The sequence below is a fragment of the Capsicum annuum genome, chromosome 9 (genome assembly GCF_002878395.1).
Source record: "Capsicum annuum cultivar UCD-10X-F1 chromosome 9, UCD10Xv1.1, whole genome shotgun sequence".
Taxonomy (NCBI): domain Eukaryota; kingdom Viridiplantae; phylum Streptophyta; class Magnoliopsida; order Solanales; family Solanaceae; genus Capsicum; species Capsicum annuum.
The window spans coordinates 193,820,997-193,833,010 of record NC_061119.1 but is presented as its reverse complement, the minus strand read 5'-3'; positions in this window follow the sequence as shown (position 1 = coordinate 193,833,010).

Genomic DNA, 12,014 nt, shown 5'->3' with positions numbered 1-12,014 from the left:
AAAATACTAGTCATATGTATTTTCAATACTCTATATGTATTTGTAACTCATATGTATTTTCAATACTCTGTCAGCATGTTCTATTCATATGTATTTTCAACTCATATGTATTTTTATCACTGTAAATGTATTTTCACATTGAAATGTATTTTCAACACTAAATATGTATACATGTCTAAAATCACTATATATGTATTTGCAACTCGTATGTATTTTCAAAACTATTTCTATATTTTTAACTAATATGTATATTTAATAATGTTTATGTATTTATAAACATATTTATTGTTAACAGTCATATTTATGTTTAAAACTAAACAACTAAAAAATGATATCTGAACTGTGTTAAAACTTAATAGTGTATTTATTCATATTTCCAGAGTTGAACACCTAACATAGGATTTAGATTTGAAATGTATTTTTATCTAATTATCTGATCACTGCATATGTACTTTAACACTGTGTAAGTATTTTTAGGTTATATGTGTTTTTTAACTGTCATATGTATTTGTTCATCCATATGTATTTTTAGTTGTATATGTATTTTTTGGGTTAGTTCTCACTGCAACATGTAAAAACTGAACATATAAAACAAGTAAAATCGAACAAACTTTTCACTTACTGTAACATGCAGTTCAATATAAGTTTGCAAAAATACTTATTAAACTACATCCATATACCCGTTTGTTACAATATGCAATGTAATAAATCCACAAACCATCATACATCTAGAACTTATGTGACACTGGTTATTCTACTTTGCCTAACAAGCTTCAATGGTGCTTCGAAATCACTATGAGAATTCGCGTCTTGTTTTCGAATACCATAGTCCCACAGTAGTGCAGCATATCTTCTACAGAGTGTGTTGACATGGACATATTTGGTGCCAAACGAGAAACTTTTCTTGCAATGAATATGTCGTCATACAGCACCTATAAAAAGTAAAACTACAATGTCTTAAACTATAACAAAAATACAAAGGTTAAAAAGAATACAGCTCACATCAATCCCTAAATACATATCAGCATGACATCAATCTATAAATTCATATGTATTATGAACAGCAAAAAAAATACAAAAATCATCACTAAAAGCAAAAAACATATATTAACAAAATATCAGCTCTCATGAATCCATAAATACATATCATCCTGACATAAAAATACATTTTACACCTGCACCTTATTAAACAAAAAAAAAAGTACATATAACATGTATATGTATTTGAATGTGAAAAAAATACAACCAGCACAAAAAAATACATATCAAATATACTTAAATATACATTTAGCCACTAAATCTTCATTAGTATCTCACATATGCTAAAATATATATTAACGGCTAGAATTCCCTAAATACATATTAACGGCTTGAAAAAATACATACTAACTGATTATTTAACACAACAAAAAAAATACATATAAAAAATATTTACAAAGCCAAAAATTACCTCATCTTCAGTGTCTTCTTTGGATTCATTAGCGGAAGAAATCTGAACATCAACATCCTCCTTCCTTACTTCTTCAATTTTTTCGGATTTTCTTTTCTTCTCATACTTTTTTTTATTTTTGTTCTTTTACTGAATCAATTTTCTTCATCCTTTTACCCTTTTTCAAAATTTCAGTAATCTTCATCACATCGTTCCAAAATTTGGACCTAATTTCCTTCAAACTCACAAAATGTTTAGACTGTAAAGGATTTGAAACAACTTTAACTATATTTTCTTGAGTTAAACCAAGACTAAACGATGGAAAATAATCAGAAACCAAATTAGTATTTCGTATACCACTTTTTGATAGTGATTTTACTGTGTTCAGCCATTAGAGAGTAGAAATCGTAAAAATGAATTTTCTATGAATTTGAATATAAAAAAAGTATTGAAAACGCTAAGATGCAATAACTGAGTTAAATAGATACCTGAATTATAGGAACAAAATCATTTCAGATCGTGGTTGAATTTGTGTGAAAGAAAAAATTTGGAAGAAGATTGGGACGCGGAAACAAGGATAGAGGCGTGAAAAATGGAAAAAGGATTTTGAAAAAAGGAAATATATGTTGGAAAGCGTGAAATAGGGAGAATATGCACAGTAACTTTTTCTCAGGGTAAAAGTAATTGAGTTTTATTAAAACTAATGCTATTTATGCTACATGGAGTAATTACACAAAAGTGTTGCTATTTTTTGTAATTTAACTCTTAAGTATGCTACTCTATGAATTTTTTCCTAAACTTTATCCTAATCTAATTGGGTTTTCAACCCATCTTCACCTGTCCTAGTCTAAAGATTGAGCTTTATCCCATAAATAAATAAATACTAGAAAATGAGACTTTTCGAGTCTCTTAGCTACTTCAACAAGGGACCTTTGGTTCATTTTTTCTTCATCCAACTCCTCGTATCCGTATGCCGTGCGATTGTCTTTTAGACTTTCTTTTGGTTTTGACTCCAAAAATGGGCCTCATTGGCCCATTATAGAATGCAAAGGGAAAGAATTTGTTTGGACTCCAACAGATTTCCATGCAAAATAAGAAAAATAAAGAACGTTAATACATTATCAACGAAGGGAAAGAAAAGTAAAATTAACACATAGCCAACCAAGGGAAAGAGAGATTAAAATTAGTTAACACATGATCAACCAAAGAAGGAAGGAAAAAAGATAGAGAAATTTTATAAGAACGAAAGAAACGGAGATACGTCGAAAGAAACGGAGATACGTCGAAAGAAACGGAGATGCGTCCAGGCAGTCAAGCAACACACTAAGTGATATCTTGATGTAAGTTTCTTTACACTTGAATGAAAGTAATATATTTGATACCAAATCATAACACTAATAAAAGCATAGCTGGCACATGGACACTCGGAAAACTTATTTGAAAGTCTTTATGATCAAAAATATTATTTGTTTCATAATCAAGCAATTAGAACAACACACAAACTTATTCGAGATTATAACGATATGGGAATATGATCGAGAGGTGATTAAGGTTATGACTCTATTCCGAAAAGTTACAAAGATGGGATAAGGTTATGGGTCACTCAACTTTATTATCACAAAAATATTGTAAAACAAAGCTTAAGCAAGAAAATAGCAAAAGCAGCAAACAAGTTAGTAATACCGGAAATTTCTGGACGTTTTAATGAAAGAACACAACAAAAATTTTACAATAGAAAAGGTAAAGTCTAAATTTTCTTAGAGGCACCTAATTTGTAAACAAACATAGATGGCTAGAAATCAATGAAATTTTGAGAAGGGTATTCGAAAACTGAGAAAATACCCGTTACTTGCCAATCACCATTTTCAAAATAACTTTATATTAAGATTGAAACCCCGCAGGTAAATACTTCACTTAATCATACTTATCAGCAGTAAACACTCTCAAGGCAGGAAAAAGTGCATTTTTAAGAGAAATCGATCGAAAATAGGGAAAGAGTGGGGATTGTGCATAAACATAAGTTCTAATCGCAAAAAGGGAGTAATTGCAGTAAAAGTCATCAAACATACTCTCAACTAAGCAAGACGAAAACACACAACCAAAATGTTGGATGTAAGACTATAATTTACTCATGTTCTTCTATAAGTGTAATCAAAAAGGACTATACTAACAAAGATTATAAATATCATCATGACGATATCTGCCTCTATCTGTAGTTACAAAACACATTGAACATGTAACTATTTCTAAACAAGTATACAAGATGATTTTGAGAAAATATACAAATTCCCCTAATACGGCAAAGAAAACATGTTTAAAATCCCTAATCATAACTTCAAACAACTTGACCAACAAAAAATTAAAAGGCTAACAAATGCCAAGTCAAACAATGAATCAAATAGCTAGAGCAGAAGCAATCAGCTCGGAAGAACTTTACGCCGCACAAAAACCTAATGGCCTTCAAGGCCTTCTACAACAAGTAATTCCCAGCTTTAATCACGATTATGACTAAATAACTATTACTACGAAGAAAAAGATAAAGAAAAAAATGATAAAACTAAAAGGAAAAACAGTATGTTTACCTCTTTTGGGGTAACAAAACGGGACTCGAGTTGTTGTCAAGATCTCCTCGCCACCACTAAAAAAGTTTTGAATCTATTTCGAGAATTTCGATAACATTTTGTGAGATTATTTTTACTAAAAAAAAATTATGCTTGAGATCCCTTTTCTCTGGCCTTCAAGACTTGGCCAATTTAGCTCAAGAATGAGCTATTTATAGCAAACAAAGTGGAAAACAAATTTGAGCTCCCATCGATGTAGGATTTTTCTCTTAAGGGGTAATTTTGGAAAAAAATTTAAGGAATAATTTCGAAATTGAGATTTTTGATAAGGGATGAGCTGTAATTCGTACTATTAGTACAATTCGAAATTCAAAAAAGAGCTAAATTATTTTTACATGCGGGTCACTGAAATTACGGGTGGGTTGCAATTGGGTCTATTGGGGGTGAGTTCGGTTTAGTGGTTCGCCAGATACGGGTTTGGATACTGGGTCGGAGTCGGGTACGGGTCGAAAATGGGTTCGCGTATTGTATGATAAAGGTTGTTGTCTGGGTTTGTACGCTATTGATTGTACGTTGAAAGCTGGTTGTTTTATACGTGGTGCATTTGTTGAAGATCATATGAGATAGAGGTGTCTCGGGTTTGGAGATTATAATTGGGCTGATATTGGTGAGGTGTTGAAATTGTTGTTGGCATTAAAGAAAACAAAGATGGGTTGGGTCGCTTGATTTTTATTGGGCCTCTGATGTTTGAATTGGGTTGGGGTTATTAATTGGGTTAAATTAGTAGATTAGGTCAAATTTGAGGTTATTTTAACAAAATAGCCCTAATTAAATTAGGAGTTAGCTTAAATCAATTCAAATTTCGGCCAAATTAAAAATCAATTGGCCAATTGCACTGCAATTTTAGCCATTTTGATTTCAATTATGATCAAATTGAATAGATTGGCCAAATTAACTCCAAATTCGATAGGAATTAATGCTTCATTTAATTCCTAGTTTCTTCGTTTTATAAATTCAGACATATATTTTTTTGAATAAATTAATTTTTAGAACAAATTATATTTGCATCAAGACTTTGTTCATTTGAATTAATTTTCAAGACGGCCCTTGATTAAAATATTTTTTTCATATAATAATTATTTTAAGTAATAAAATTATACAATTTCGTATATATGGATATGAAAATATATAATCACTACTTAAAATGACAAAAATTGTGTACATAAATATTTTGAAAAAATTTTATTCAGATGAGATAAATGTTGTAATTTTATTTGAAATCGAAGAAACTCGACATTAAACTTGGTTGTGGAAGGCAAAAATTAGGTGTCAAAAATTGCCACATCCCTTTGGGTAGGATCGATGCAAGTAATCCTAGGCAAAGGGGGGTTGACATTCCTAATTTTTGTCCAACCACAAATTTAAATCTGAAAAAATTGGCTTTCACACAAGTTTCATGGAGTTATAGTCAGACCTCGATAATAGGTTTCCTACATATCTCAGGTTACATGAGAATTCAGGTCACTTGTAGTTCATGAAGCTTGTTTTTAAGCATGATCTTCAAAAAATTCACAAGTTACCCCGTTTTTGAATTTTTAGTAAAACCAAATAGCTGGGAAAGAGAAGGATTGGGGGAGGTTGGAATGCAATCGAGTTTTCTACATAGAGCCCAGCCTACATATCCCTGAGACTCAGGAAATCAGACTGCTTATAGTTCGACTAAATTGGTAGAAAAGATAGTCTTTTATTTCAGGCAATCTTTGGTTCGGGATGAGTAACAAGTTGATTGAGTTATGGAAAAGAGTCTTGTAACCTCTTAACCATAATCGTGGATCTCTTCACATCCATAAGTAAAAATTTACCTAGACATAATTTCTAAAACTCTAGGTGTCCTATCACTTGAATATAGAGAAAAGAAAAGGTTACCCTCGGTAAAAGTTTAGAAATATATCGAAGGTGAAGTTGAAACTAGAATATATCGAAAATACCCACATGCCTTCTAATAGGGGTGTGGTTGGATGGTTGTGGCGATCTTTCTTTAGCTTGCGTCGAAAGAGTTTGACGTCCCTCTCTAGACTATGTCCCCTTTTGCTGCTAAGAAAGAGTTCCACATTGTGCTGCATCCTTTTTGGAGTCATCCGCACCTGTGGTTTTGTTTTGAGATTTTCATCCATTCGAATTCTCTCGACAATGTCTCAAACAAAAGTCGTTAGTGCTAAACACAATTCATGAAAGGGTATATAGTTTTACCATATCTCCACGTAAGTTGTTGCCTAAAGAACAAAGTCATCCTCTCATGTACCTATCTAAAAGGAAATAACTTGCAATAACAGATACAATAACCCTCTTAGTTGTTGCATAATTAGCTTATTTGTCATTTAAATATGTCATCAATGAGGGGTTTCTCTTTGGACACCGACGGCACTTTATGCAGAATGGTCCCTGCAACCATGTAATCTCATGCCGATGCGGCAACCCTTTTGGTAACCTATAATGATGGTTGTATGTGGATGATAACTTCTCCAGCTATTGAAAATGATTCTTTGTAGGTGACCCCAGGTAAGTCTTGTGCATCTTTTTTATCGATATGACTTATAGATTTCTCTTGAATTGTCAATCTTTGGATAATCTTGCACATTATTTGATGTTGTATACGAGGCGACTTATAGATATCCTTTGAATAGTTAGCTTCTCGGTGATCCTGCACATTATCCGACCTTGGATAAGCGATGACTTACAGATATCCCTCCAATCGCTAGCTCTCAGATACTCCTGCACATCATCCGACCTTGGAGACAATATGACTTATATATATCTTTCAAACTTCTAATCTTTGGGTAATCCTACACATAATCGATCTTGGATATGACACGGCTTATAGAGAACCCTTGGACTTATCAATTTGATAATCTCGTATATTCTCCGGTAAGGATTTAGTTATGACTTATGAATAACCTTCAAACTATCGATCTTTGAGTAACCTTGCACAGTATCTGATTAGGATGTTATTGTGGCTTACTGATAAACAGTGGACTATCAACTTATAGGTAATCTTTCATACTATCCTATTTCAAATAATATGACTTATAGATGATCCTCAAATTATCAATTTCTAGGAAATCTCACATGTCATCCGAATCACGTGTTTTTGATGTATCCAAATGCTGATTCATGATGAGATATCCTCGACACCAATGTATGTTATCTCGCATGTCAATAGATATTAAATACTATGATATCCTCATCGCTAGCGTATGCTTTCTCGCATGTCAACAGATATTAAATGTTGTGATATCCTCGCCGGCAGCATATGCTATCTCGTGTGTCAATAGATATTAAATGTTATGATATCCTCGACGCCAACATATGTTATCTTGCGTGTTAACAGATATAAATAATAATGATTCCTTGACGCCAGTGTATGCTATCTCGCGTGTCAACAAATATTAAATGTTGATGGTATCCTCGACGCCAGCGTATGCTATCTCTCATGTCAACAGATATTAAATGCTGATGATATACTCGACACCAGTATATGTTATTTTACGTGTCAACAGATATTTAATGTTGATGATATCCTCGACCCCAGTGTATGCTATCTCGCGTGTCGTCAGATATTTAATGTTGATGATATCCTCAATGCCAGCATATGTTATCTCGCGTGTCGTCAGATATTTAATGTTGATGATGTCCTCGATGCCAGCGTATACTATGTTGCATGTTTTCAGATATTTAATGTCAATGATATTCTCGATGCCAGCATATGCTATCTCGCGTGTTGTTAGATATTTAATACCGATGATATCCTCGACGCCAGCGTATGCTATCTCGTGTATCTTCAGATATTTAATGCTGATGATATCCTCAATGCCAGCGTATGCTATCACACGTGTCATCAGATATTTAATGTCGATGATATCCTCGACACCAACATATGCTATCTCACGTGTCATTAGATATTTAATGTTGATGATATCCTCGATGGCAGCGTATGCTATCCCGTGTGTAGTCAGATATTTAATGCAGATGATATGCTCGACGCCAGTGTATGCTATCTCACGTGTCGTCAGATATTTAATAGCGATGATATCTTCGACGCCAGCATATGCTATCTCGTGTGTCATTAGATGTTTAATGCCGATGATCTCCTCGATGCCAGCGTATACTATCTCGCGTGTCATTAGGTATTTAATGTCGATGATATCCTCAACGCCTGATATGATACAAACTTGGAAACACCAAAATCAGTTCAAACAGTCCACAAATATGAAGAAAATTGTGAGCCCTTTTGGAGACCAAGTCTCGAATTCCCAAGAACACAACAACAAGAAAAGAACAATGTGTTTATTACACCAAATCAGCCAACCCAAACTATTGTATAACACAAAATGATGAACAATATAACAATAACAACACCTCACGGGTTGGAGTACAAGAACAACAAATAAATTATTACAAAAAAAAGGATAGATAGTTAGACAAGTGATGGTATAATCTTAAGAACCCAAGAATTTGGTGGATTCTTGGACCCTGAAAACTACACACGACAAACACCTAAATTCTACGTTGACACAAGAGGAACTTTACCTCCTCTAAACACCAACATATCAAGACAACATTGCAACACAAGTGATATCCACACTTATTGCCCTCATTTTGGTTTGGTGGCTATTCTAAGCCCTATAACTAAAGGTGTTACACTCCTCACACTAGAGAGAGTATGTTACAATGTTTCAATTCTTACATCAATAAACAACTAAAGAGTAAAATCCCTAATACTAAACTATATATAGTCTTATTACAATTGAAGGACAAAAAAACCAAAATACCCTTTAATGAAGGGTGGGCGCAAATGGAGTATAAATTGGGCATGTGAAATCCCTAAAACACCCTTAATGAAGGTGCTCTTCAATAATCAAGGCCATGGTTCTTCAAGCATCCCCCAAGAAACCTTCCACACACGGCTTTGCCTCTTGAAATGCTCAAAATATCCTTTCTATGCATGCTCTTTTCCCTCAATATGACCACAACCGGATTCTTTGCACATTGGCCTGGAATGATATCTTCCAAAGCTAGGATGACCATTTGGCTCGTATCATCCTCCCCTTCTTAAAAGGGATTCAACCTCGAATCTATACCTTGCAAGAATAAAGAAAGCGTAAACAATCACAAAATCCTCGTGGCATAAGGGTTAGGGTTAGTACAACAAACAACATTATCATGCCACGGTGGTACACACTTGAGATATCACTAAATATCTTTTGTTTTAATCAAGAGGAACATAGTAAAAATGTTACACAGGAGTTGGATAAGGCAATCACCAAGAGGTGAGAAAGTCAACATAGTCGTAATCGCATCACTAGATACAAAAGGTAAGATTACTTTTATCCTACAAACCATAAGACACAATTGCTTCCCTCTACCCATGATATCAAATATGCTCCCAAGAGTCCCAAGATACTTTAAATTGTCCAACCCTATAAAGGTGACAAGAAACCTTGAACATCCTTGGACTCTTCCACAAATAAGAATACAACTTGGCATCCACAAGTTGTGGTTCACATAACTTAAGTACAAGTGTGTCAAACATAGATGCACGTATATGAGCAACACCCTAAAGAGGCAATGACACATTTTCCCTAGGGCCCTCGAGTAAACACAACCCACCATTAACATCAAAGGGGTCACAATTCAAGTCATCATAAATATTAAGTAAGTCATCCCCATATTTATAAAGCAAGGGTGGGGTGTCATGCAAAGGATCATAATGGAACTCATTTTTCAAGTAATAGGCATAATTCAGGTTTACCAAACAATCAATCAAACCAAGGTCATCGTTACCCAATTAATTATTCCTTTCTAAGACTACACATTTCCTACCCTTAAGAGTACTCTAATCTTTTAAGAAAAGATTTTCATCTTGAGGAGAAATGTTGTCACACCATAGTGGGTTCGCATATAGGTTATAGCCATCAAGATAAGCTATACTATCATCCTCACCACTACGTTCATTAAGAGAGATTGTACCACCTTCAAATAAGATATTATGCCTAAAGAGAGTAGGATCTATCCTGCGGATAAATTTGGAACTCTCACTCTCTAAGGGATCATTTCCAAGTTTCAAAGTGGTTTCAAATGCATGATCATCCCTTTGAGCCGAGAAAACATCATAATATTTATCCAAGAACAAGCTCACGGGTTCACTCCTAACAATGTCAAGGGTATCACTATGGGAAGGCTCATGCAACTCCTTAGGAAAACCACCAACCACACCCACTTGGCTACTACTAGCCATATCATGATATTCCAAGTTCATAGGAGTCTAGGGGAGGTAATTTTTACCTTGTATCAAAAATGAGCTATGGCCTTCATCTTGATGTGTGTCTGGACAGCCCACTTGCTCCCTTGGAACTCTCATATGATCCAACATTTCATCTATCACTTCCCATTGACGGGCCATAGCTTCAACTTTAGCCAAAATAGCACTTATGGTATCATTACCGAAGGTTTGAGAGGTTGAAGCCACGAGTTCCATTGCAATTGTACCTAAAACAAATAAAACAAACTCATAAAACAAACAATTAGTTCACAAAATCCTCACCACGTTCTCACACACTTTGATCATCTCACACTTGGTTTTATAAGTGTTGTAAGTCGGCTTGTGGTTCGTGATAAGTCGAGGGGTAAGTCTACTCCTTGGTCGGAATTGATTATTTGCTTGAAGACTCAAGAAAGTAATGTCCGAACTTGAACCAAGAAATACTACGATTCAAAAACAATAAAAGCACAAAAATAATGCTAACATAAAGAAACGTGTTTAAAAACTAATTTACAACTTAGTAGGTATTTACTAGTTTCCAATTAGTATAAGAATCAACAAAATGAAACTAAGAATCAACAACAAGAAACTAAGAATCCAAGATTTAGAGCCAAAAGTTTTGATATTGTACGAAATTTGGTGATATGGCGGTCTAGGATTGGTTGCAGTGTTTGAAAGGTTCTTATTTTTCCCAAATTTGAAATTTTACTTTCGGTTCTTGAAGTGGTTTACCCACCCTTGGAGAAGAAAACAACAATATTGGAGCCCTTTTCACCTTTTAAAAAGGTTTGACTTGTCTTAAATCTTTTAGCCAAGACACCTTTTTGAGGAGTTGGTAAACTTTTCCTCTTTTGGACACTTAGGAAAGTGGTCTTTCTTTTTTTTGGTAACTAGTCTTTTTGGTAGATTTTTTGTCTCCCTTCCCTTTTGGTAGATTTTTGGGGACTAGTTTCAAGAAAAACACAAGGGCTTCTCTTCCCACTACTTGGGTTTGGATCAAACAACACACTTAAAGAGTCTTCTTACAACTATACATGAATATTGGTCTAGAACAACAAGAACATTCAATAGAAGTTTGAATACCAAGTCTCACATTGAGCTCCAAGAACTAACAACACCTTTATCAAATGTAAAACCCACAACAAAATACCAACAACCCGAGTTCAAACCACACCTTCAAATTTCAGTCCACAACAACAACACCAAAACGCACAAATAATGTTCAAGTTTGGAACCGCAGCAACAATACCAACAAGAATCGTTCAAGCTCAACTTGGATCTTGACTCAATGGTGTTAGTGAGAAAAGAATCTAACACAAAAAACAACAAACAAGTAAAAATACACCTAGATCTAGACTCAAAATCGGCCAAGACTACTACAACAAGAACACAATTTCAGCCAAGAACACAAAAATGGGCAGATTGCTATTTTTCTGGATTTTTCAGTTTTGAACAATTTTTTTATTTTTAAGTTTACGAACCCAAGATTTATCTTATGGGAACATTATCAGGCCATGCTATAATACCAAATGATATGATACAAACTTGGAAACACCAAAATCAGATCAAACAATCCACAAATTTGAAGAAAATCGTGAGCCCTATTGGAGACCAAGTCTTGGATTCCCAAGAACACAATAACAAGAAGAGAACAAGGTGTTTATTACACCAAATCAGCCAATCCAAACTATTGTACAACATAATA